Source organism: Strix uralensis, chromosome 1 (genome assembly GCF_047716275.1).
Source record: "Strix uralensis isolate ZFMK-TIS-50842 chromosome 1, bStrUra1, whole genome shotgun sequence".
Classification (NCBI taxonomy): Eukaryota; Metazoa; Chordata; class Aves; order Strigiformes; family Strigidae; genus Strix; species Strix uralensis.
This window is the reverse complement of record NC_133972.1, coordinates 92,844,310-92,870,911: the sequence shown is the minus strand read 5'-3', so window position 1 is coordinate 92,870,911 and position 26,602 is coordinate 92,844,310. Positions and strand designations below refer to the sequence as shown.

The 26,602-nt window shown below is 41.6% G+C and overlaps 1 protein-coding gene across 3 annotated transcripts in view; it reads right to left on the bottom strand.

Moving 5' to 3' along the window:
* The window catches only part of ANKH (ANKH inorganic pyrophosphate transport regulator), a 110,488-nt gene that overhangs the window by 55,848 nt on the left and 28,038 nt on the right, over positions 1 to 26,602 (bottom strand). The window contains exon 2 of one of the 3 annotated variants that reach the window (XM_074874044.1): positions 2,394 to 2,487. The exons of 1 other annotated variant lie outside the window; for it this stretch is intronic. The gene's annotated coding sequence lies outside the window, so the exon portion shown is untranslated. Of the gene's footprint in view, positions 1 to 2,393; positions 2,488 to 4,497; positions 4,688 to 26,602 lie in introns of those variants that run through there. One more of the 3 variants, XM_074874051.1, reaches the window with a different exon arrangement.

The window sequence follows — 26,602 nt, the reverse complement described above, 5'->3', positions numbered from 1 at the left end:
TTAGTTAAAGTAATACTAAAATACTTCTCAAAAAGGCAGGCACCAAGGTCTGCAGTTAACTTCTATGCAATGTCTTCATTAGCATATTATGTTAGTGCTAGAAAGATGAAATCTTTACTGTAGGATCCAGTAACAACCCCTTGAGCCTTTCTTATGAATAATTGTGTGCTGTCTCTAATGTTCACTAAAATCTGAGAGGATTAGCATTTTTGAATTCCCATCCAAAAGATTCAAGTCAGACGAATACCAAATAATACACTTAATGACATTTCAAGCCAGTAACCACATCTTTACAATTGGGTACTGCAGCTGTCTTTATCCTCTTTCTTAGAAGGAACATATGAGAACTCTATCAAATTTCTAGGACATGCATAATGGATGAATCCAACAAACTTTTGCATGCATAGGCAGTGATTTGAAAAGCAACAATTGTGAGAAAAATGTCAAGGGTCTACCTTGTCCTATTTTGCATGAGCTTTCAGCACTATTCACTACTGTTGGCAGAAAAGGTTTGGTTCCAATCTACAGCTACACACCCCTGTTGCCAAAAATTCAAAGTCTGTCTCTTAAGTTGGTTCTACAGAGTTTGACCATTTCTCACATGATCCTCCCTTCCCTGAAACTACTGGATGACTGATGTTTTATTTTGTATTGGATTAGACATACAAAAGCATAAAAAAATCCACTGAGAAAGCCACACCTATTGTATACATCTTCTGCTTTTAAAAATGTTTTATTACCTATATGTACTGCATAGAATTTCAATAGTCTACATCTAACTAGAAGGACAATTTTTCTACTTCATTTGAAGTTAACTATTGACCAGTGCATGTGTTTCAAATAAGACCAAGTAAAATCCAAGAAATGTAATTCTTGTCAGTCCGCAATTTTGCTTTTTCTGGAAGAGCAGACTGTGACCTAGTGGAAGCTGGCATGTTCCTACGGCTTGTTTGAAGCTGGGATTCTGCCTGAGATGTTTTCAAGTCTGTTCTAGCTAGTTACCTACCCAAGGGTGACATCAAAAACCTGCTCAATTTGGCAGTAACTTGGCCAAATGTATGTTTGGTTCAGCAAACATTTGTAACATGTTCTCTCTCCCCCTGCATCTTTCTTCCTAGCTGCCCTCCCCTAAGAGAATGGAAGAGCGCCAAAGTATCCAGTTAAAATGCAAGCTGACGTAGGGGACAGTCTTTCTCCCATGTCAAATAATCTCTCTCCTGATGATTGTTGGCTGAATTTTCATTTACTAAATCCTGTCACATTGAAATCTTCAGTATCAAATGCACCAGCTGGCTCTGGCTGTCCTGCCTCCCCCTGCCTCCGCTGCAGGAACTGCACTGCCAGAGAGATCCCAAACTCTGTAAGCACGGCATAATCTGTGTAGTCAGATAGTCACTGTGTCAGTGCTACCTGAGCATTACCGCATCTGCATCTCTGCTTCTGGCTGAGTTTCTTGTAAAGGCAAGTGCCACTGGTAGGCAATTTGGGGGAAATAGCTAGTGGTCTGACACTTCCATGGACACAGACATAGAGGTGGGAGAAAATGGTGTAAAAATAGCATGTGCACATTTATTCTGGCTCAGGAAGACTGCCCAAACATAGTGTATGAAGAGACAGCCCTGAAGGCGTAGAGGGAGTCTGATCTTGTAGCTTTAAAATGATGACTGAGGAGTGTTTATTGTTTTGGATCTTTTCTTTCTGGTTTTGGGGTTTGTTTTGCAATGCTTTTACCCTAATTCAGTATCTCTAATTTTGGGTCAACATCTGTTGTAGACCATGTGTCAGATGACCAAAATGCCATCTGAGGTCAATTCCTATTAGCCTACTATTAAAATACTTTACTTCCCCCTGCTCCGTTACTAAAGCTAGCTGTAAGAGAACAGCTTGTCACCCCTTGTCCAGAGCGCTGCAAGTGCTGACACTGGTTCAAGCCACTGAAATAATCCCAGTCCCCAACAAGAGAATGAAGCCCTGAACCCTGGTCTGAAGAAAGAAGAGATGCCTATCCTGACAGAGGGACACCTAGACATCCCCGTGTTATGTGGCCTATCTCTGGAGAGACCATCCTTGGAAAAGCATTAAGACTGCCCTGAACATGAGAGCTGAAATTTTTCTGTCTCTTGCTGCTTCGGAATGCAAAAGAAACTGCAAATGCAGGGCAGGTGTCATGGTTTTATCTTAAAAAAAAAGTCAGCGTACCAAAATTTCAATCAAATTTAACCTGCCTGCTTACGTAATGAGAATATGGCCTAGAAGAAAGCCCATATACCCTGGGAAACAAAAAAACAAGCCATGAAAACTAGAATGCAATCAGTAGCAATTTTTTCCCATTCACCTTACTGAGCAGCAAAGAAAAGCAAGAACGAACATTTTTGCAAGATTCCTACTCTTACCTGAAAAGCCTATTACTCTGTGACCATGATCAGGATCTCAGTTGTTGACACTATCCACTCATCATCCAATGTCAAGGCTTTATGAAAGTGTGTCCTGGGAGAAGTTTAAATAAAGACTCTAAATCCAACATAACGTAATTTTAGAGAGCTCACAGCTTTCACTTGACCTGGGATACATCAGGGAACAGCACTTTTTAACAGGCACAGCCAGGAGGTACAGGAATAATTAGGGCAGCAGTGGCAACAGTGAAAGCAGTGAAAATGGGAAATCCTTCCCACTGCAAGAACTAAGGCAGAGGACAACATATCAAGAAGCTGGAAGAGCAGTTACGGCACACTTCTTTAGAGCATGTACTGCCTGTGTGTAGATTCATGAACAACAACCAGCACAACAAGGCAGAGAACAATACAAAACCCACAGGAGACTTCAGAAGATAATGGCGGACGACCACGGGAAAAAAACCACTCAATGAAGTCAAAACGTGCCTCATTTAAAACTATGTTTGTCAAAGCACCAGAATATTTATGACAGGGAGCAATCTTGGAGGGGTGAATCAGTTGCTGCAGATGGTTGCCTCCCTGTGGGATGTGGCGAACTCTGATCCTGAAGCCAAGACAGCTATGAGCCATGACAGTGGGCAGCCCTTCAGGACACATTCCCCACGTAGTGTCTACTGAATGGGGATGGCTGACACCTGAATGAAGGAGACCTAAACCACTGCCGTTTCCACAAATGGCTTGGAGAAACCCGTCCCCAGAGGTGAGACCATAACCAGTAACTTTTCCTGGCCTTTTTTAGGCAAGCAGTACTTGTAGGGGCACAGGAAAGAAGCAAAATCAACATGTCAGAAATAATCCCCTGCATTGTGACTTTCCTGGTATCTTCTGGCTGATGCTAATCAATTGTCCAAAATGTATTTAAAGTGAAACTTGCAAGGGAATGCTCTGCTCTCAAAGCAGTATGCAAACTTTTCATTCAGGTTTCCCTGGAGCTCATCCACAAAGGTGAGAAGCATTTGTGATTACGTTACAGAAGTATCGCAAACTCCAGGCTGAGGTTATTTGTTCTTCACGTGGAGGCCAGAGACTCATTTTCTCTCAAAAGCTATTTCTGTTTCTAAGTCTATGAGTATAGACAAATAAAATTGAGACATAAATTGAGACACATAAAACTAGGAGAAGGTCAGCTCCCTGTCTCTTCAAAATGCCCGGTGGAATAGCTATCATTTCTTCACCAAATTCCATTTTGATTACTTTTAAGTGCTAGAAAACACTGGGGAGGATACAAATGCGTATCACAGGTATCTACACACAAAGAATATTTGCCTTAATAACAAGTGATACAGTATCTGCAGCAGTGCTCCTTTTTTTTTGATTTTAATTTCTCACAGAAACAGGCTCTCTTCTCTTCCTCACATTATGCCCCAAAGTAAAGAGTAAGCTGATTTACTATCAGTTGCATATTTCATAAAATCGCATTTTCTCATGTTTATAAATTAAATTTCTGCAAGGACTGTTATAAGACTTGTTTGTATGCACACAGCAAATTTAATCTACACAGGTCCCATACCTGTCAGTCTCCCACAACTCTGGCATCTTGCCTTTTTATTAGCATTAACTCAGTCTCTGCTGAAACACTCCTCACTGCGCTCTCCTCCTGAAACGGAGATTGCCACTTTCTCCACAATGACACCTTCTCACTAGGCTCCAAAGTGCACAGACAGGTTTGGGTTGGAAGGGGCCCTTGGGGGCCAGCTGAGAGCACTGCCTCGGGCTGAACGTCTCCAAGCTGTTGTGGACAAGACCCCTCACCTTCCCTGGGCAACCACCCTGAGAGGCCATCCTCACCCTGAACCTTAACATATAACCAGAATTGGCATCTGAAGATCCATGGCCATCTCCCTTGCACATTAAAACACACTCTCCTGTCAGCGAAGGCCACACTGCTCGCATTGGCCTGAGTCTCCATTTCCCATATTTCCCCTTCCTTTCCTGAAAGATCTTTTGCTTCATCACTCTGTACCACTTCTCCTTGCTGCTCCAAAGACCTGTTCTGTACCACTTCTCACTTTCACCAAAGATCTTGTCCTTGACAATAACTCACCTGTATTTTCACCTCATGGCGAGAAATTATTTAGCTTCACTTGCCTTCCAATTTTCACCCTTCCTGTTCTGCTGTTACTGGCTTTTTCATAGATCCTGTATGTAGTGTAAGTCCATTTTTTCCCCTTAAAAAAATCAGCCTAGGGAAAGACCTAAAATGAAAAAAAAAAAAATCCAAACAAGTACTTTAATGTATCTACAAAAATACTTTTGCCAATTGCAAGAATATGGGAAATTAATGAGGTTTGTTCCCTGGCTTTATAGTTTTTTTAACCATTTTCCTTAAAATTTTCATGTTAAAAAAATCTTAATGTATACAGCATTTGGTGAAAACTTCTGAAATTTGACAAGGGCTATCAAAAGTGCCCTTAAAATAGACCAAAACTTGGCCAAGCATCTTCAAAGTATGAGTTGCACAGGTTCAGTAGAACTTGTTCAACTACTTTAACTGCACAGAAATCTCGTCTGTATTTCAGCTGTGCTGAGTGTGCTCCTGGGCATTAAGCTTAGAGCAGTGAAGGTCAAGCACCACACAAGACACTGTATAGGTCCAAGTCCTTAACGTACCAGGAGACAAGGAAACACTACTATCATTCACTCAAAGCAAAAGGGAGAGCATTTCTCTTTCCATTCACTGAAGTTGCAGTACCCTACTAAGACTTCTTTCTCTCAAGAATTGTGAGGTGGTTTATTTTCCTATCTTAGCTCTTGTGAAAAGGACCCCAGAGGCCAGAGCTGTAAAATTTACTTTTACTGCTTCATCTCTCTTATCTCTGTACACTTTCCACTCTTTGTTAGTGATTAAGATCACATATCCTCCTACTTGGAAGACAAATAATTGGCATTTCCTCTCAATTACCTTTCCACCTGGAATTTAAGGGATGTAATAATTATACCCAGTAAACTCTGTGAGAGCCAACAATCAAATTCAGGGCTGTCAATACTGCAGCAGAATATTTTAGTATCATTGCATGTACTATCCTACCACTTCGTGGCTGCTCTAGAGACTACCCTACTGCTGCTATCATTTACTTACTAATTTTGCCACAGCCAGAACTGGTAGTCACCTGGGAGATGTGGGTTACTTGTTAGATTATGGCCGTGCAAACAGGTATTTTGGGGTTCGGTGTAACAAAGAAGTGGGAGCCTCCCAAGATGAATGTCCTGCAAGGGGAACCTTCTGTTAAATCAGCAGCTGATCCCTTTGGGAAGTAAATCCTTGAGACACTGAGTTCAGTGGTATATGTCCAGGTTGTTTTGATTGAAGAAGATGGTGAAGTTCAGCCTCAGTGACCATGTACAGGATGGGACTAAAACAGTTTCAGATAATGGGGCTGTAAGGGAAGACACTCACTGTGCAAAAATAGACTTTTTCTTTAAATCACTTTCAGATGTGACTGAAGTCCAAGTTAGTCACTCAGAAATTGAAAATGTCAGAATTAGGGGGGGCTACCTTTTGTTGTCTCCCCCAGCGTAGTTCAAATTCATCAGTAGTCAGCAGCAGACCAAAGTAAGTGTAGCCTGCAAACTGCAACCCTTCTGTTGCCAGTGGAGCTCCCCTAGACATTCAGAGCTCCCTGGAAGTGTCATCACACATGTCTGCTAGGCAAAATATGTAAAGCAACCAAGTCTCTGCCATTTAATGAACAGTACTTGTACACGATGAAAGGCTAAAGCAAACTGAAGCGTCTGCAGGTTTTGTTCATTCGGCCTGGGTAAACGTTCTCTGTCTCTCACTGCAGACAGGATAGGTAAGGAGCCTGCTGAGCAAATGCACAAAATTCTTGACTTGTCATATGGCTGGACTTAGGAAGAAGAAAGGCAAATAATTGCAGTTTGGTCTTTCATCCTCCTCAGTACTGCACTATGTCAAAAAAAGAAAGAACAATCTATAAAGTACATGTCAAAGCTACTATGATTACAAAAAATTACCATCAAATAAGGCTTCTGTGCCTGACTTAAGAAGCGGGAGCTTGCCCAGCTGGCCCTGAACATGTAGTAGAGCCCTACCTTTATGCGTACTTAGTGCACTATGCAATTATCTGCTGTCCATTAGCTTACTCTTAAAGCATTTACCTCCCCATGTGGCCCAGCACAGACTTGTTACCATTTGAGGTCCGTGATTTTCATCAGCTGTTGTGTCAGCAGCAGGGAGCTCGGCTGGTTAAGGTCCGTCATTAAGCAGCTGTTCCCTCCAGCATGCTGCTGGCTAGGCAAAGCAGAGTTTGGGCTACACAAAGCAGGGTTTGTTAGGTGTGAGTGCCTGCAACTGCAAGTGTAGAGCTGCCAGATTAGCTCATGTCTTAATTGCTTAGAAGCGACAAATAGAGGGCACCCAGATCACCAGCCTAAATACAAACTTGGTGTTTCCGCTACTGGACATGCCCATCGTAAACAAAGTTCATAACATCGGTAAGAAAACCTTTCATTTGTATCTGTTTTTCTTTCCCTTCCATTCTTATCCTTTGTACCAGCTTTATTAGGATGAGATTATTCAGTCAAATTGGAAACAAACTGTGGACAGTGACAGTGATTTCCTTTATCTAGGGCTGGTGAATTTATTGCAAAACATTTTTTGAAGCACTTCCAGTTATTACAGCACTTTCCAATGCTCCAATACCTGCAGAAAGCAATGGTCTCACTAAAGCAGTAATTCTGCCTCTAGAATTTGACCTAATGTATCTGTTTAAAATAAATGGGAAATGGGTGGTAAAGACGTGGGGGTGGAGGAAGACAGAAAGGAGAATGGGTAAACTTTCTCCAAAATATTTTTTTTTTTCTCAGAAAATCTAATCTATTCTCTCAGCCTAAGCTTTGAGAACCTTGAACTTCTCTTCCAGTTCTGCAGGTGGTGTTGACAGGATTGGCTAACATTTCCTTTTAAAAATAGCTCAACTGGTTCTCCTGGTATCCAATGACATGAAGTCAACAAGTCAACTCACAATGAAATTATTGCACATGGGTTTTTCCAGGTGTGGGTGTACAGAGCACAGATAACTAAGAAGTTTCTCTTGAAATCATGCACTTTTTTAAACCCCCTATCTTTCACAAGGGGAAGCACAGTAATATTTCTACATAAGCAAGGCTGAAAATACACTCTCTGACCTAGAAGAGCAGGAGGCCATGGGAGAACCTGATTACTCTTGCTTATGTGATCTCATGGCAGCTGGGAGCCCAATTGCTTCTGTTATAATAAATGGCTTTCCATGATAATGGAAATACAGGTAAAATACCAATTAATCTGAAATGCAATCAGGCTAGATATGCTCTGTCCTTACTGGATTTAGTAATAAAAGGGAAAACTGGAAAATGTAGCAAGCTTCAAGCTTTTCCTCTGTACCTCTTGGGAACATGTAAGTTACATAGGGACACAAAAAAGTATTCTTTCTGAATATACTGGAACATACAAATCCTAGAGCCAGAGGTTCACTAGAGTCACCTCTAAATGCCTGCCTGTTACATCTTCACCAAATCCTTGGCTAATGCTTCTACTCAGAATTCCTTAAGCAGTACCTAGGCAGCCTTCTCCTCAGGGAAGAGACTTGGAAGCACCCATGGAGTTGTAGCAAGCCTTGTAACTTTTATTTCTACGTGTCTGGCAGGGGTGAGTCTTAACCAGAAGTGCAGTCACAAGCGACTTTGTGAGTGTTCTTGATTATGCCAAATATGTGGTATAATTTGAAGCTTAATCTCATTTCTGAGGTGTCTACCCTGCAGTCACAAAATCCAAATTAAAAAAAAAAACCCAACATTTAAGTTTATTCCGGCTGAAGAGGTGATCCAACACACAGTGGATGGGTTCCTCCACTGACTGAGGAACTGTAAATGGTGCCACAGTAATTCTTAAATGGGTTCTGCTGTCCAACAGCATCTCTACAGACACCTTCAGCAACAGAGCACCCACCATCATGAGACACCTGGTATATAAGCTCAATGCTCTCTTAGCCTTGTGCCTACACCACTTAACTTCAGGCTTAAAATTATCTTCACTGACTTTCTCATTCTTGCATTCCTTATGACCTGATGCAATGATCCCTTCTTATTAAAAGTGATTCTTTCAATAGCAATGAACATTTTTGTACTAACCCCACTCCCTCTAACTACTCAACTGGAATTGCATAGTTAAAACTTACTAGCTCATTTTCATTTGTTTTATACAAGCACAAGACCCTGATTTATGAAGTTCAGTAAAAACACCAAGGGATTCCCAGAAGTTTAAGTGAAACTGATGCTGAACATCATAGTGCAACAGGTAGTTTTGCCTAGTAGGTTCTCTCTCTGAGTCACTGGTATAAATAAGGGATTCCCTTACTCTGGATTTCAAAAGTGGTAAGAAATGCAATGAAGATAGACTATCTACCATTCTTTCACAGTAGTACTCTACATTGCGCAGAGGTTCACTGGGAGAACAGCCTCCCGTCACAGTCCCCCCAGCCCAGTCTTGTTCTGCTTTCTGAGGCATTTAATACCCTATTTCCACAAAGTCAGAGGAGACACAATCTCTTTTCTATCTTCTCCATACCTGTTTTTTTTTTTTTTGTCCTCTTGCTGATGTGCAGGGAAGTACGATGTAAAACATTAATCCAGCACAGCTAAAATTTATCTCTGAGCTGCTTTAATATGAAATACAAAATTGGCTTTGGATGGGCATCCTGCCAAGATTCTTGGGGGAGAGAGTAGAGTTGAGTGTCACACTATTGCTGTTGTGGGGATCGAAAAATTGAGCTGGCTTGCTTTGATAGCATAGTATGGCCTATAAGCAAAGTCTTCACTACACTTCTCTGTCCACAAGAACAACAGATTACAATTTATTCTTTGCTGAAATCTTCAGTGCCAGAGGACAAAACACAAGGTACAAGGCTGAAAAAAAACTGAAGAAAAAAGCACTAATTTGCAAAACCCTGGATGTACATGTAATAAAAGGACCAACATTAGTATGGACAAGTTGATGGTCTCTGTAACTAGCTATATTTGCCTTAACAAAACTTGTAAACTTGCAAGGGGGGGGGGAGGACACAAACATGGTATTTTTCTATGATAATCTACCCAAACTGCTTGCATTCTCTCTGACTGTACTGACAACTCTTGTAGGGCTTAGCAATAAAGCAGGAAACAAAGGACACATTTCAGCTCAGCTTCCGTTTCTGAAACGGTGGGTGTAAACAACTTATGTTGTATTTCCAGGTCCATGGAAAAGTGCAGCACAAGAAACTATAATGGCTTCATCCTTGGGGCTTAACAACAGGTTTTAAAACCCTTCTTGCACACATATTCTATCCCCATTCATCAGTTTATTTCGAGGTACTCTTTTTCTACTGAAAATAATATCCACAGTGGATACTTCCTTTCCAAAGCATGATGAGATGGACCGATAGAAAGCAGTGGATGCTCTGCTCATAACACTTCCACAGACTCCAGCTTCTGTGCAGGTGAAACTCTAGCCCTTAGAGGCTGCTGGGCTTTTGTTGCTCAGGCTTGGAGGGCAGTTGGGCAAAAGCATTAAGTGCTCCCAAAACAGCTTCTGAAATGTGATGATGCTAAGGCCACCAGCTTGGAATGCAATGGGCATACCATCCTGGGGTAAATATAATGTTGAAGCTTTTGTAATACTAGAATACAAACATTGCAGACGCATGCATGAAGCCAACAGCACACAGCGATCCTGAGAGAACTCTGATTTTTTACTTGCATGGTAGAAAAACTGAAATGAGGATATCCACAGCCACTGTGGAACGCTTCTGGGAAGCAAGTGCCAGGAAGGCACAAAGACTACTGAGTCTCCAAGTGCAGGTCAGGAACGAATTAATCTATGCTCGTCTTGACAAATAAATTCTTTCGGACATCAGGGAAATGAGGTCCTGGAACAGACCTCGTAGAGTGGTAGTGGGAGCAAACATCTGAAATATTTTGAAGCAGTCAACACTGGCTGATGTCTTATAACAAAAGCTGGAGGGTCTGCTTGCAAAGAAAATGAAAATTTCTTTGAGATAATGCCACGTGATGGTTTTAATCACTACTCCCTCTGGTCATGTTCCTGCTGATAATCTAATATGTTTGTTCTGAGCACACTAAAATAAGAAACTTGTTCATACTAGTCACAGGTCTCAAAGGAAAATTTATAACTGCGGCTAAAATCAGGTTATATTCTGTTGGAATGCAAGAAGTGCTCTAGCTTAGAAACTGCAGTCTAAGAGCTGTAGGAGTATTGTCGGATGGTCCTCCAAAGCACTGTCATTTGGAAGTGGTGATCCTAAAGAGACAGATGTTCAAAACTTGCTTTGTAGAAATGTAAAAAGCATAGTTCCCTGCTCCAGGTATTTAAAGACTTCAGCAATGCCACACAGCATGTGTCTTTTCTAAACTGTCTATTTGAAACTCTTTGTCCCAAAGAGTCAAAAACATGACTGTGATAAGAGCAGAGTGAAAACAGGTGTCATGACACCTCTCTTGAAGAGTCTAACCTGAAGGTTAGATGATCCAAAAAGAGCCTTTTCCTTGGGTCACCCCAAATTTAGTGCAAGCAATGAACTTCCCAAAATTGGTTACTCATTGTGACGACAGTGTAGGGCAGGACTCTTAATCCCCAGTGAGCTCTGAAGCCCAATCCCCAGGAAAATATACCTCTACGCCTGTTTCTAGTGGGTTTGTCCCTTGCAGGTTGATCTAACAGCAAGAGATTCAGCTTTCTTTAGGTCATAGTACACTTTACTAAAGAGCAATAGATAGATGGTGTCACAGAAAACAGTTTCTCACTGCTGTCAACTCTCAGACGCTTTAGACCTTCTTCATGCTTTCCTCCTCTCACCCTCTCTGTCCTTGGCTGCATCCCAGCAGATTGTGCTCAGGCGTGGGGCAGGCAGGTACACACTCCCCTGCCTGCTGGCTGAGCCTGACCCTGGTGGATTCCAGCCATTCTTATGTCTCGGGTCTCATCACATATAGCTGAACTAGCTTTAAGAGCACCGCAAATTGCCTCCTGCCCTGCCATGAGGTAAGACCAAATTGCCTTAAACATAAGAAAAGGACTGTATTTTCATAAATTTAGAAGTAGAGGAAATATAACTCTTCATGCATATTTCACTGTCTTGTAAGGCAACTTCCTTACTACTTCTGTGTTTTCTTTATGGAAGACCTGACTTCATGTTTCAACTTCATTTTAGTGTTTGATATCAGAGAAAATCCTTTGTTGAGGTTATAGTGGAGGAGAACTGTTGCTGTCACTGCAAATTTAAGCTACCAGTGTGACTGATTTGTCAACTCCAGGCAAGAGTGACAAAATCTTATTTTATAGTAGGAACTGAGCTGCAATAATTCTGTAACTCAATTAACAATCCCTTAAACAAATATAGTTAAAAATGGGGTGAATAATTTAATTTCTTTTTTTAGCTATATGACTTATTTCACTCTGAACAAAAGACAGGCCCACTCAATTACATACTCAAATACTATAAATTCATTTTTGCAGCCAGTAACAAAGCTGCTGTTGATCAAAAGGCTTTAAGGAAAACAAGGAATTTCTTTTTATTACAGAGCTTTCGTGATGTCTTTCCTCCAGGAGACTATCTTGATTCCTTTTAATAAAGATGCCTTTGAGGAAGCAGAGGTTTGTCACAGTGGTATCTAGTGGATTAAGCCTTTTCTCCCTGAAACTGGGGGGGATTTATAACCAAAGAGCCTTGAATTATAGGCATTGTAAAATTAAAGGGCAATTCTACTCTGAAGCTCTGTTGCTGGATTATCTTGAAACCCAAATAGCACAGGACAAAGAAGTCATGGTATTTGACCTCCAATTTGGGGATCAACGCTTGACCCCCAGTTTGGACCAGCACAACTGTGTTCCCCCTCTGCTCTCAGACTTCTGGAGAAAAATCTACAGTGCTAATGGATGTACTGTCAACAATGATAAAACCCAAAGTTTTCTGCTAAACCCCAGATGGCTGTAGCGGATTGAACTGTCATGCTCTCCATGCTTGTGTATGAGACTCGCAGTGCAAACACTCAGCCTGTACCACGTCTCAGTCCTCCATGAGGCATTTCAGTGACATGGACCCCTCCTAACAGACCTGGTGGAGTGACAGCCTTTAATTCAAACTAGCAGTGAAGTTGAGGGTGCAGGAAGGTACACCACAGCCTGCTGACATACTGCATTCATTTCTCAGGAATGGGAAGCAATAGGACAGTCACTCAGCCAGGACCACCCTTCTTGCCCACAGTGGGAAAACACCCTTGCAGCCAGCATAGGGGCAGGTGCCAGCTGATGGGCAGAAAGGCTTCTGGAGGAGAGCTGCATTAAATATCAAGCCACGTTGTCAGAAGCATCTCTGGAAAAGAAACAACGGCTATAAAGAAAGAAACAAAGGGGAAAAAATAAAGGCCTTTGAAAAAGGCCATTATATTTTTTGGTTGGAATTTTATAATAGCCACGAGGACTTCTTGAGTTGGGATTCCAAATGGTAGTATGATAATAACCTGAAACATATGATTCTTTTTTTAAACTCGTTTCATAAATGGCAAGTAAGTGTACTTAAAATGCTATTTTATGCAAGTGGTAGGACCTGATCTAGTAGCCTCTGAACTCAGTCAAACTCAGAAAGTGTTTTTTTCTTGAGGAGTAACTTTCCTTGAGTGCTTTTGCTTACTCAGGTGTCTTACCAGAAGACATGGAAGGATGTAACGAGTGTTGAGACCTCCCCCTCTCATCTTGTCCAGTCACACAAACTTAAACAGATGAAGTTACATCCGCAATGGAAAAAAAGAATGGTACAGTTCTACATGAAGTGGTAATGCTAAGCCTATATTTGCCAAATTTAATATTGCCTTTAATATTCCAAAGGTGATTTCTTTTAAAGGGTGCTATTGACTCTCAACCCTGCTACCAGTGATCTTGACAAAAGTCACATCTTGTTTTGTATGACTTGGGCATGTTTCTCTTATAGCTGTTACCTGAAACAGTCTTGAAGTTTCAGTTAAGTAATAGCCTTTGCTTTCTGTCCTAAATTCCTATGTTGGATATTTGAGGGTTGTTCACAAAGGTGCTGTAATCTTCAGGCAAGTTTACATTTCAGAGCAATGTTTATTTGGAGTATTTCACAGTTTACATTGTGCTATGATGCAAGAATTGTATAAATGCCTTTTATTGATTTAATTTTTAAAATACTGGCTCAGGTTAGGATTACTGTTCTTCTCTGGAGATTGCAAGAACTAAAGTGGCTTAAAGCAGCCACAAACTCAAAAAGGCTTTGTACCATATGACTGTATGCTGTGTGATGTAAACCAAGGTGCCACAGCTATGGCAGGGGGCTGCGCAGAGGCTGGTGAGTGAGACACTGTCCCTGTGATTTTGGAAGCCCTCACCAAGGGACTTTCCAACTTTCTGATTCCAGGCTGGGTTGTCTGCCTACAACAAATTAATAAACAGCAAAACAAGCCTACAGTGGACCTAGACAAAAATACCTTAATCATATTGTTATGGACATTTCAATAACTTGCCTGTAACCAGAAGTCTTTTTTTTTTCCCTGCTCCTCAAGAGCCTGATGTTAACAATATCATACATTTGTTAGTTACTTCAGTGCCAGCATTATGTCATGCCATAGAAGATTATGATTTCCCATTAGGACAAAGTAGTTTGGAATAAATAGATTTTAAAAGAGAAAAGTGAAATACAGGTCAGTGCAAGAATGGATATTCCATTTTGAAGTTGTACATACAATCTAAGTCTTTATGCTTCACAACATCAAGAACATTTTTGGACACTAAGGTTTATTGATATGGTAACAAGTCAGCGAGTTCTTCGGGATGCTCAGCAACGTGAATTCAGCATGCTTAATTAGCTCACCCGCTCACCAGGAAGCCTGCATAGGAAAGCGATTTGCTGCTAGCAGGGAGGCAGCAAACCATACAGAAACATATGGGCAGTCGTACCTGGACTGGTAGATGTGGAACAGAGGGAGAGGACAGGTTTGGAAGATGCTGTGAGAAAAGGCTTATTAGGCTTACAGAGGAAGAGACTTGAAGACTTCAGACCAAAAAATACTTGCAAGGTATGGCTTTGACAGAGTCATTATCTTTCCCTTTCCCACTGTGGCTGACATCTCTACCTCGGCACCACTACCAACAGCAGTAATGACAGAGGAGACCATGAAGTCAACTGAGGGAAAGAAACCTGCAAGCCTATCACAAATGCTCTTTTGATGAGCCTGTTTGGCTGTACATGTATATTTTATTTTCGAGGCAACAGTGAATCTCATGGTGGAATGCTACCAAGTCAGTGGGAAGCAGGACTGCTGGTTTCAGCTCACAAAAAATCCCAGTCTGCTGCAGACGCCTTTGCACAGGTCTGTGGGAGTACTGCTGGCGCTGGTACTCCAGTGCATTCTGACCACAGTACATACTTTGCCCACATCAAGTAAACAACCAAGTTTGCATATTGCAGCAGTGAAAATGAAAAAATGGGAGGAACTCTTCAAGTGGTGCTTACATGGGAGAAAAAGTAATGATGATGAACGTTTCAGAAAACAGCCAACGAAGTAGAACATTCTCCTCCTCTTGTCATTACTTGAAATGGTTCAAAATATAATAAACATCATTCCAAAATCAAAGTAATATCTCACCACTGTATTTTTGGCAAATACAGTGACGTTGAACACAGGCAAAGCTAAGGATCGAAGCTATACTCAGTAAGCTTAGTGCAGAGTCCAGACAATAGCTAGACAGTCTACACTACAAAACTTTGAAAGAACCAGTGCATGAAACTGAAGGGGGTTTAATTAATTTGTCATGCTGGTGTTCGTACAATCTGATTAGGTAACAGCATCTGATATGGTATCACATAGGAGAGGATTCATCAGACTGAATAATTACATGGATTAGAAGAGGACCTCTGAAATGCTTATGGGGCTGGCTCAAAGAGAAATGCAATCAGTAATGCTGAAAGGAGACACACCGGCCTCAAAGGAATTCACTGCTGGGGCTCCTGAAGATCAAGCTGATATTCTTTAGCATTTTCATTAATTTTCATTCACCACATCACAAAGACTATGAATATGCAGATTACATATGCTAAGTATGCATATCTAGTAAGAACCACCAGCACAGATGACTTTGAGACTTGTGTAATAAAAATGGGATGAAAAAAAGTAGAAAATGCCAAGGCAAATACGGGGGACTAATAACAAGAATTTCTGCCACGAGCCAGGAACTCATCAGTTAGACTGGGTGTGCTAACAGTTTGCCAAATGACTGACCGGCAGTGCGATGCAGCCATGGAAAAAGGCAAATGCAATTGGAGAACGGGTCTGGTGAGGCATTTCTGGTAGAGACTGAGAAATATTTTTGCTGTTTTACGGCCTTGTTAAGATGACAGCAGGAATAATTCTGCACCAGATCAAGGAGGCTTTCAGAGCATCCTCAGTTCAGTGGAAGGTTACTAAGCTGACCCAGGGGTACAGGGAAACCTGATCAAGTGAGAGGAAACCAGAAGAGCTTGTTTTCCATAGCAAAGGGAAGGCTGAGAGGCTGCTCTGTTTCAACATAACCATGATGGAAAAAACAGGGAAGAAGAGCCATTTAATTCAGAAGACGGTACTGGCATTAGAACAAGTGGGTATTAACAGGACTTGGATACATTTTGGCTGTAGTTTAGAAGGCAGCTCTCTAACCACTGAAACAGAAAACTTTTTCCTCCAGAGGTAACAAGGGCAAAAAGGTATGTGGCATAATCTCTCTCAGCAATATATAACTTGTGTGCTTGAAGGTCAGGAAACACGCACTAATGTTGCTTGGATCTCTCATGCCATTTCACCCCTTCTTTCAGTACAACATGCAGCATAAGGACAAGAAAACACCCCCAAAAGCCAGATTTCAACCAAGGGAGCCTTGCCTCCTTTTGCAGAGGGCGCTCCCAAGGATAACTTCAACAGAGGGCTCTGGCTTAGGTGCTCCAGGTCCCGTCCCAGGGGTGGTTTCCCCTCCTTCTCCAGCTGTTTTCTAACACAAAACAGCTGGGCCAGCCTCTGAGGCAGCATGTTTCAGTGCTGCTGAGAGTCTGGTATGTGTGTGCAACAGCTCTGTTACATAGGGGAAGGTTGTTCAGGGTTTTTTTTTTTTTGATAGTCCTGCTTTTTTTCTGCCTGTCACCCCACACTATGGTTACAGCTTCCTTTTCCTTTGCCTCCCTGTTCCCTCTTTCACTTCAACAAGTAACAGGACAAATTTACAGTCTTTCAAAAGAAGCCTGTAAGGGAGGGATGGGTCACAACCGCATCACCCCTGCTTTCCTGTGCTCTCCACCACCACAGCACCCAGCTCCTCTTTCACTGTACACTGCGTTCACGTCGCACCAGCCTGCCAGCACCATTCAATACAGTTACACTTACAGGTATCACCTCCTTTTTTCCTTAATCATGCCGGCTTCAGCTTTTATTTGCCTTCCCCCAAGTTATCTCCTCTAGCATCAGCTAAACCAATACTTTATCAGCATCACTGTTTTTACTTGACTACATGTGCAAACAGAACAGATGAATATATATTAAAAGATCCTATGGAGATAACTGTATGTCTACTGCAAGCCAAGATAATGAGAAATTTGATTAAGGACTTCTTGTTGTAGTTTTTAGAAGTGAAATACCATGAGGACTCTGCATTCAGTAAGGTGCTCAGGCTTGGAAGTGTGCAGGCTCTGAAGTTTATTTTAGTAAGATCTGTGTCCTTTTTCCCCTGCTTAAATCTCAGAAAAACTTCAAGTGGGTACAAGGCAGGGAAAGGCGCAAGACCTCCTACACCAGCTAGGTATAGGAGCCAGCTGCTGTGCCTCAAAATGGTTTGAGGCTTGCTCAAAATACTCTTTAGGCTAGGAACTAAAAAGACCCTGGTTAGTTTGGTACCTCAGTCCACTGGAAAGAAATACATCTTTTCCTTACCCCATCGCCACCCCACTTTTTTTTCATGATTAAGTTTTGCTTGACTGTCTTTTGTTTGCATGACACTTTTTGATCTTCAAGGGCTACAGAGCCTGCCCACCTTAAACCACAGTCCCTTTCAATACATTTACCTGCTCTAAAGTATTACATTTAGAAAACGTATATACTGGGACAAACTTAGTCAAAATGCCCGTTCATAAGGGGCTGCGTTTGTTTTCTGGAGCAGCTGCAGAGTCTTCAGAGGTGAAAGCCAAGCTTCCTCCCTGACTTCAGAAATCCCTTCCAACAAGCTTCTGCATGAAGAACACAGCAGGAGGAAGCTTCAGGGAGGATCCTTCACTGCCTTCTACTTCCTATAGGTATCTGCATCTGGATAAACTGAAAAGAAGGAAGCTCTCCTGAGGTTATAAGATGGAGGAGAACTGAAATGGAAAATGAAATAAATCTTTCTGTTTTGACTTGTGAGTAATAACTGCTGAAGCCAACCTTTCCACACAAAATGCTCCATTGGTTTATGTGGCCAGGATGTTTTGCCACCAAAATCTAGGTGGAGTCGATTGAAATCTGTCCTGTGGGTTTTGCGGTACGTTAATATGTTTTCTAAATTTAATATACTCCAGGGCAGAAGGCTTCAATTCCTGAAGATAGCAACTCCTGTGTTTTTTCCTTTTTCTTTCTTGCCAAATAGACCTAGATGGAAAGGTTTCTTACAGTTTTCTCTTCTTCCTACCACAGGCCAGTCAATGAACCAAAGTTTATTCACTTTGCCCCTTTGGGAGTGGTGTTCATCTGCATGTCTGAGAGAGCAATGACTACTAAAGTGAGGATAAACATTCTGTAAATGTCTGGAGGAAGAAGCAGCAAACTTGGACATCTTTTGAGTAATTAAAAACTGCATGTATCTATCATCTTCTCAATTTTTTCAATCTTTTGAAGAAATATGATGAATGGTGAGCAGTTCACTTGGGAACCACGAACTTTATTCCTCTGCATTCATTGCTGAAAAACTCATCAGCACATGAATAGTTCAAAGAATGGTGCTAAAAAGTGACAACAGGAAAGGCAGAGCTATGATTTGTCTGGCAGTGTACTTCCTGATGACTAAGTACTCACAGCACACGAATGGAAAAATCTGACACTACACTTGAAGGCCAGAGGCCATAGTCCAAAAAAACAATCTTCTATAACAAGGAAAAGGTCATCAAGACTAAGATTTCATTTAGGCTATGAAAGTGTCTTCAGTTTTTCATGGGCACGAGGGCAGGCATGACTTCAAATGCCAGACCTGAAATTTTGATACAGCCAATCTGGCAGAGGACGAACGAAAACCTACCATTCCACTCCCCAGAGATGTAAAGCCTAAATAGTTTTAAAAGATATCTGATAGAGAGAAGAGACTATTCACTTCTAAGTGAAGAAAATATAATGATCTAAGCAGTCACAGGGGTTCTACAGAAAGAAAATTGTTTCCCCCTTTGGCTAAAGAAGTTCAGCGTTGGTTGTCTTCTGTTCAGAGGTGGCACTGTAATGTATAATATCCAAGAGACAAAGATGACATTAATTAAAAAAAAAATCCATCCACATTTAAGTAAAAACTCACAAACAGAATTACGGATTCTAACAACACTTTCAAAGTCCTAATGTGGGAGCCAAACCAAACAGTGGGGCTTAAACCACTGCTCTGAAGTTTTGTTTAACTAAGGCTGAAACTCAACTGAACAATTTGAGCACATCTGACATGGAAAATGAGGTGGTTTGCCTCCTTCCCTAGTGAACAGTCATACCTATACAGACCTTTCTTCAGAGGTTAACCTCTCAAACCTCTCTCACTTATTTGCCAAAGAAGAGTAAGGATACAAGCAATTCCCTAGAAAGCTAGTAACTTTTTTCAGGATGGTGAACAGAAAATAATGTACATCATACACTATGTAACTCCAAGGAACTGGAAGCCTGTCCATAGCCTTACTTACAAATACTGCAGTGTTTTCTTCTGATCTCCTTGCTTCTCAAGGACCAGACCTGTTAGGATAGGGAGTGCCTTCTCTGTATTTGAACACTGCTTAGCACCACTGCACTTATTTATTTTTAATGAAGGCATCACAGTAACTGAAAATACTGTTCCCAGTCTTTTCTGATGATGGAAAGAAGAGAAACTAAACTAAGGCCTGAAATGCACTGACTGAAATTTGGATTTGTAACAGCGATGATTCTATAACCAGAGATGTATCTGAGTATTTTTGTGTGCATCAGAAGTCCTTTTCAACTGCTATATTTAAAGTATTTGTAGGTTCAATCCTGTTCATGACTTCAGGGCCATCACAAGAACAGGAGAAAGAGGCAGAACAAGAGGTAACCAGTCGATCCCTATCCCTGAGTGAGCTGCAGGATATGCGAAAAGATTTCAGTCATCGTTCAGGTGAGCACATTATCACCTGGCTGCTCCAATGCTAGGATAATGGGGACAGTAGTTTGGAATTAGAGGGTAGGGAAGCCAAGAAGCTGAGATCCCTTTCTAGGGAAGGAGGCATTGACAAAGCGAAGAGAAAAGGGACACAAGTCCTCAGCCTCTGGAGGCAACTCCTGTCAAGTGTGAAGAAAGGTATCCCTTCAAAGAAGATCTTGTTTGTTATCCAGACAAGTGGACCACCATGGAGAGAGGTATCCAGTCCCTGAGGGAAGAAGACAAACCAAAGGATATAATGATGTAATGTTAATTCCCTTCAGTGAGACAGGTAAAATGCAGAGGTTGAAGGGGAGCAGCTTTAGGAAGTGGCAGCTATCCAAACAGCTACCACTGCTGCCTTTTTTTTTCAGGCTTCTTTAAAACTACTGCCTTGGCAGAAGGCAATGCCCTGAGCAATCCCTCCAAAGCTATTGTACGCGCTCCACGAGCTATTGTGCAGCTTGCGTCTGTATGGTGGATATAAATTTTCCTCCTGAAAGGAATAAATCTTTCACAAGTAAGGGAAAGAGGAGATATGGTTTCTAAATGAATGATTCATTGTTGGAGGGCACCGTCTTGATTTGCCGGAGTTGCTACGATACCGCAGCAGCAATGCCAACTTGTCATAGCCCTTAACACTCTCTGGAAGCTCAGCAAGCCGATAAGGCATTGCTGAGAGAAATTAATTTATTTTTAAACAAGACGTGTGTATTTACCACAAAACTACTTTCAATCTCCCACCTTTCTCCATAGGCTGGCTTGAAATTAGTTGTAGCCTTTTTTTCCCCCACTGTGGATTCTGGGGGAGTGAAGGGCATAAACAGGAAGGCAGCATGCACTGAGAAAGATGGCAGGATGCCCCAAAACGGTAATTTAAAAAACTCTCTCACTGATCCTGCCAAAACTTGGGTTTGGGCCTTTTTTTGATAAAAAAAGAAAAATATTGCCAGCAACTTTCTGTTGCATTGAAAGCATATGTGGCTTTGCTGATTCGTGTTTATCTAGAAAAAGCATACAGCATATATTCGTTGTGAAAAAGCACAGCAGGACTATATAAGAAAAAAGTCAGAATTTTGTTTGGGAATTCTCGCACTTAAAACTGTAACTGTAGTAACACCAAATCTGTCTTTCAGCAGCATATAAACTGCATCTTATGCAAGCTGACACCTTAAACAGGGCTCCTGCAGCAAGCTAACAGTTCAAACCAGGGAACTGACACTAACTAAACACCAGAGCATCTTACTAACAAAAATGGCCTGCAGAGATGGGAGCGAGCTTATAGGCAGGGAGAAAGAACTTAAGTACCAGCATGCAAATCTGTGATACTGCAAACTGTGGGGAAAATATGAAACTAAATTGCTACTCTTGCTGAAGGAAACTTGGCTCCTATTGCAGAAGAACCTGCAACTGTCCTGAGAAGATGAAAGCTCTGGAAGAGGAAAGACTTTTGTCACATCCTTCCTATGGGCTGCAGACTTTCAGAGAAAGTGAAACAACAATTTAATAAATAAATAATGACAGCGAGTCATTTCATAAGGATCATAATGATAAAAAGATGACAGCCTCTAGGTAAAGATTACTTAAGCATACATGTCTCTTCTGTTGCAAAACCAACTCAGATTTTCTGCAAAGAGGTGTAGTGCATGCTGCCGTCTCCTTTCTTTCGAAGTTCTCATTAGTTCTCTTAAATTCAGAAAATCGAGAGTACTACAAAAGTGGAAAGTCAGAGAGGACTGCTATTAAAAAGTCTTCTGCTCCTATACCTTACCCCTGCCAAGTCACAAAGTACAAATAAAGCAAGCGGGATGGAAACCAAAGTAGGAAAACTGCTTGTAGAGAAGAGACTAGATCAGGGAATGGACACCCAGACTCTACCACCAAAAGGAACTGAAGTGATTTTTAGCTTAGTTTCTTTTTAGTTAGAAAAATTAAAGTTTTTATTTTTAAAGGAAGGACAGATTTTTTTCCAAATTCATGAGTGAACTGGCGTGACAACCATCTCTGAGTGGTTCTTCACCAAACTGAGTACCTTCTTGCTTGGATGCTTAGGAGCATCACTCTTTCCTGCTGAAGTCTGGTAAGTGGTGTCTGCTTTTAAAGAGGTTGTGCTCCTTGACTGACAGCTCTGTCATATTTTACTTTCAGTGCATGCTGAGAAATGACCCAGATTGGTTTTGTAGGAGAATAAAGCTTCATTTCAGTAATTTTCTTCTTAAATAAAATATTAAAAAGAGTTGCCATTAAATTTCTCTTCTTCATATCACAATTAAAAAGTCTCACTAAGTTACAGTAATGGGCCCAGAAGGATATATATGAGCTTATTCACATAAATGACTTCTCAAAAAGTAATTCACAGTGCCTGCTCCTTTCTGGTTGCTCTGTAAGTCCATCTGTGCTGATTTTCATTAAGAGATGTTCACATAGTGGCTTATTACATACAAATACCTATGAAGTTAATACTATTACAATTAATGTCCATATAAGACTATTGTCTTTAATTCTTACTATATTTTGTTCAAAATAAAAGACTTTTCTCCCTTTATTGCTGTTTCCTACCAGTGACTGACTGTTCGAAAACATCTAATTTAAGTCGTACAAAATGACCCAACTATAACGTACTACTGGCATCACACTGAACACATATGCTTGAAAAGATACAGCTTGAATCTAAATATCTGGAACCTGCTGGTGACTTGGCTTGCCATTTTGAAGCTTGCTTCTAAAACTGAATAGCCAAAGGTTTCATCCTTGGGATGAAGAAGGATATTCTTTATAAGTCCTGTTACTTCTCAGTCTTTCCCCCTTGGTAGTGCAATTTCTGAAGAGACTAATGAGACTTCCTCTTCCTTTGCTGCTTGATAGTAGCAAGAAAACACAGAGGTTAAAAGAGCAATAATACTTGAAAGGGACTTAAAAGGATACTTAAAAGGACTTGAAAGGAAGTACCAGCAGTGTCAGGAGGAAAGCATGCTCTCTGAATGAACACACTGCTCCCCTGCAGCATCTCCAGCCTTTGATTAGGCTCAGCCCCGTGGAGACTCCTGGAAGGATCCTAAGGGCCAATTAGAAAAATGACATGAAATGATGAGAGTCTTCCCAGCTGGTCTTTATCCTTTGCTGTCCTTAGGAGAGGCAAAAAAAAGCAAAAGGAGGCAATACTGTACACACCAATAACAGGAGAATGGAGCTATGTTTATTATGGTGGTTATTCTGTCAGATATGTGTTGAGTCGCATGAAAGGAGGACATGGTATTAAAAAAGGGTCATTCCTAAGAAGCCATCCCTTGGAGTGTGTGTGAAAGGCTATGAGAAGAAAGCAACTCTCAGGCAAGGCTGTGCTGTTGCTACACCTTTTCTAATACAGCCTGGGGGGAAATGGCATGAATAATTCACCCAGGATACTTGCTAGATTGAAGTGGGAGAAAAAGTGAATTTCCTTCCTTTGCTGCCAGTATTCACAAACTGTACCTTGCTTTAGTCTCCCTTGTTGGTAATTCTTACTGCTCTCCTCTGACACTGGATTAATTATCAGTTTGGCACGATGTCTGAAAAACAGAGAGCAGTGCAGTGACACAGCAAAAAAAAAATAAAATCAGGAGCCCAAAGTGATCCACCTGCACCAGCAGCTGAAATACAAATTATAATGAAAAAAAACAACAGCACCTTCCATGCAAGCAGCTAAGACTGTGGAGTTTATACCTAAAGGTAGCTCCACCTAGAAATAGCTACTGCTGTAATTATGTTACACCTAGCTTAACAGGAACATCCTTTGACAACAGCAGAGGTAAGAATCAATTTTTCTCGGTCCAGCATTTCTGCGCAGTCAGATCGTGGCTGACGTCTAACTAAGCCTCATTACTGGGTACATGACAAAGGAGGAGAGAAAATAAATGACAACAACCGTGACACTGCTGTCCTGGAGGAAAGAGCTGCACCTTTCAGCCAAGCATCTTAAATCATTTCCACATACACCCAACGGCTTAGAAGCATAATTTTATATAAAAGGCAGAGTAAAATGCTAGCGGTGGTTGTCACAACTAAAAGCTTTAGCACAAAGTGTCCCCAGGTTACTGATCCGAATGAAGAATATCACAAGGGGAACCATCATATAAACCAAATTAGGCCCTATGTGCAAAAGAAGAGCTTGGTATCTAAGGACTGTTTTCCACCAGAAAGTGACATCTGCTTCTCTTAAATTTAATTTAAATACTATTATAATAGGTAAAGGACTTTGTAGCTCTTTCACTGCTGAGAAAAATCCAAGTCTCAAATAGAGGCCCACAGATAATACAGGTGTAATAGACGGAGACATGCCTATTTGTAGGGATGCGCACATTCAGTTGGCAGTGGGAAGAAGCAAAGCCTATTAAAATAAAGATCAGCAAATGACAGGATCTTGCTGAAGGATGAGCTGTCTAACAGAGAGAAAACATGGCCCGGAGTTTTTAAGGATGTGGTCTGAAGTGAAGAAAGTGGGTCCTGTTTCTTGTCCAGCCACGGACTTACATGACCTTCATTATAATAGTGTCTTTTCAATGTGCACTGAGAATTTAAGTATGTAGAAACCGCATAATGGAAAATGCAATACTAGTATAGAAATAAAGAACACCCCATGCTGACCTTCACTGAGTAGATTTGGATATCTGATTTCTATACACAAAAGCTGTGATTTTCAGAGAATGGTAGGAGGCTTTGCACCCTGGCAGAAGGAATAAGGCACCTTCATGAGGAAAGACAACCCAGTGCAGTCTACAAAAAAAAAAAGGTCTGTGCAAGCCTCTGCATAATACAAGTTTAACAAAACTGAAGTTCATCAAATCTGAATCCTAAAAGTCTTTTTAATTTTATATTTTACAGAATAAAAGGAAACTGATGCTAAGCAGTCTGAGAGCTTTTACACAAATAGGACAATCCTCCTCATCAGTATGGGGGCATATGAGCCCCCTTGTCCACTGCAGCGTCACTGACGAAGACAGACAATATCTGCCCGTTGGACAAGTTATTCAACAAACGTCCCTTAGCGCCAGCTTCTAAGAAATGTTAACAACTGTCAGAAGGAGTTGCTAGACTAGATGGACAACTGAGTGGACACTGATGGACAACTAGAGGGACACTGGCTGCTCTGGTGTTAACATAAATTTACTCCTTATTCATACCATTTGAGTGGATCAACACTCAGAGGATATTTACTGATATTTGAAGTGGGCTTTGAGATAAGAGTCCTATGCACAAAATATGCACCTAAGTTTATGGGAAGTAATCTGATCTGTGAAGATATTTAAAAGTAGAAAACCTATACATGGAATGCTGGTCTGATTAAAAACAATGGTGACAAGAAACATCACACGCCCAGATCATTCAGCATTTGCAGGGTTAATTTCTTTGGTAAAACCGACATTAAGTCACACTCTTACTAAACCTTCAGATATTTTCTGAGGTAGCCAACCAAATAATTTCCATGATATCCATACAGAAATTAATAACTTGACATCAAACAAATCGCACTAATTGATCTGTTTTTTAAATGTACACTCGAGCTGACACTCCAGTTGGTGTTTTTCCTCAGTGCAATTAGGAGAGAGAGAGGGTTTCTTCCAAAAACCCTCCAGAGAATGAGGCACCCAGCTGCTACAGGCTCTCAGCAGCAGCAGCAGACAGCCTAAATCCCTCAGCTGATGCCGGGTCAGGGTATTTACTACCTTCCCAACCTTCTCCTTATTGCCGCACTGTTGAACCCAGATGTGGTGGGTGGTTGTTCTTCAGCAGGCAGGAGCACCAGGCTCGTTTTGGTCTCTCCTAAAAAGCTGGCTTCTCACCTCAGGTGGGTTTCATCATTCAACAGCAAGAACCATCCCACCAAGTTGTCCACCATTACTTTTGCTCATCCCCCCTTTCAGCTCCCATGTAAATCTTAAATGATTTCCCATGGGAAGAGCAGAAGGCACACAAGCTAAAATTACTGCATGGATAAGTAGTCTAGAAGGTTCAGGACAAGGAACTACCAGACAGGAATAAGCTTAAAAATAAGACAGGTCCTGAGGGAACAAGAGACATCTCACACTCTCTGTGTCCCAAGAGGGAGGTCTTTACCGGTGGATGATGTTTTCCCGTGTACCCTATTGGGACAGCATGTGATGAGAAGTCTCACAGTGGAATAAATGTCATGTCTTGCTCAACAGCTTTTTTGGCAAACTGCAATATTGTATACGAGCGACCACTGGTCTTTTCTTTAAAACGCAGATTAAAAACCCCAAAGCTGTTTGCGGAGATGCTGGAAGCTGCCCACCAGCAGGCTGGCCTTGCCGGCCGCACGGCCGGAGGCAAGGCAGCTGCCTGACACAGCCTCCCTGGCACTCCTTCTCCTCCAACCCAGCCTCCACTTAAGTCAACGGAAACATTTCTTTGGCTTCAGTTGATACTGGACCAGGTCCTCTATCACTGAGTGAACTTGTTTGTTTTCTTCTGGAGGGGCTTCTGCATTTGCAGAAAAAGTGAGCTCAGTAAAACTAAATTCAGGTGGAAAAAATAATAAGAAGCACGTACAGTGCTCATGCCCCATCAGGCTACCGGCTACGGTGCTGCCTTCCCCGGCACCACCGGCACGAAACCGAGGGGAGACGCTGGGCACCTCTTGGCCTGTGCGAGAGGCAGCCAAGCACAACAACCCAGCCTTTGCGGAGGAGGGAAGGAAGCGGTCTGAGACGAAACACCGTAACGTGGACGCCGTAATCGGTTTTGGTCCAAA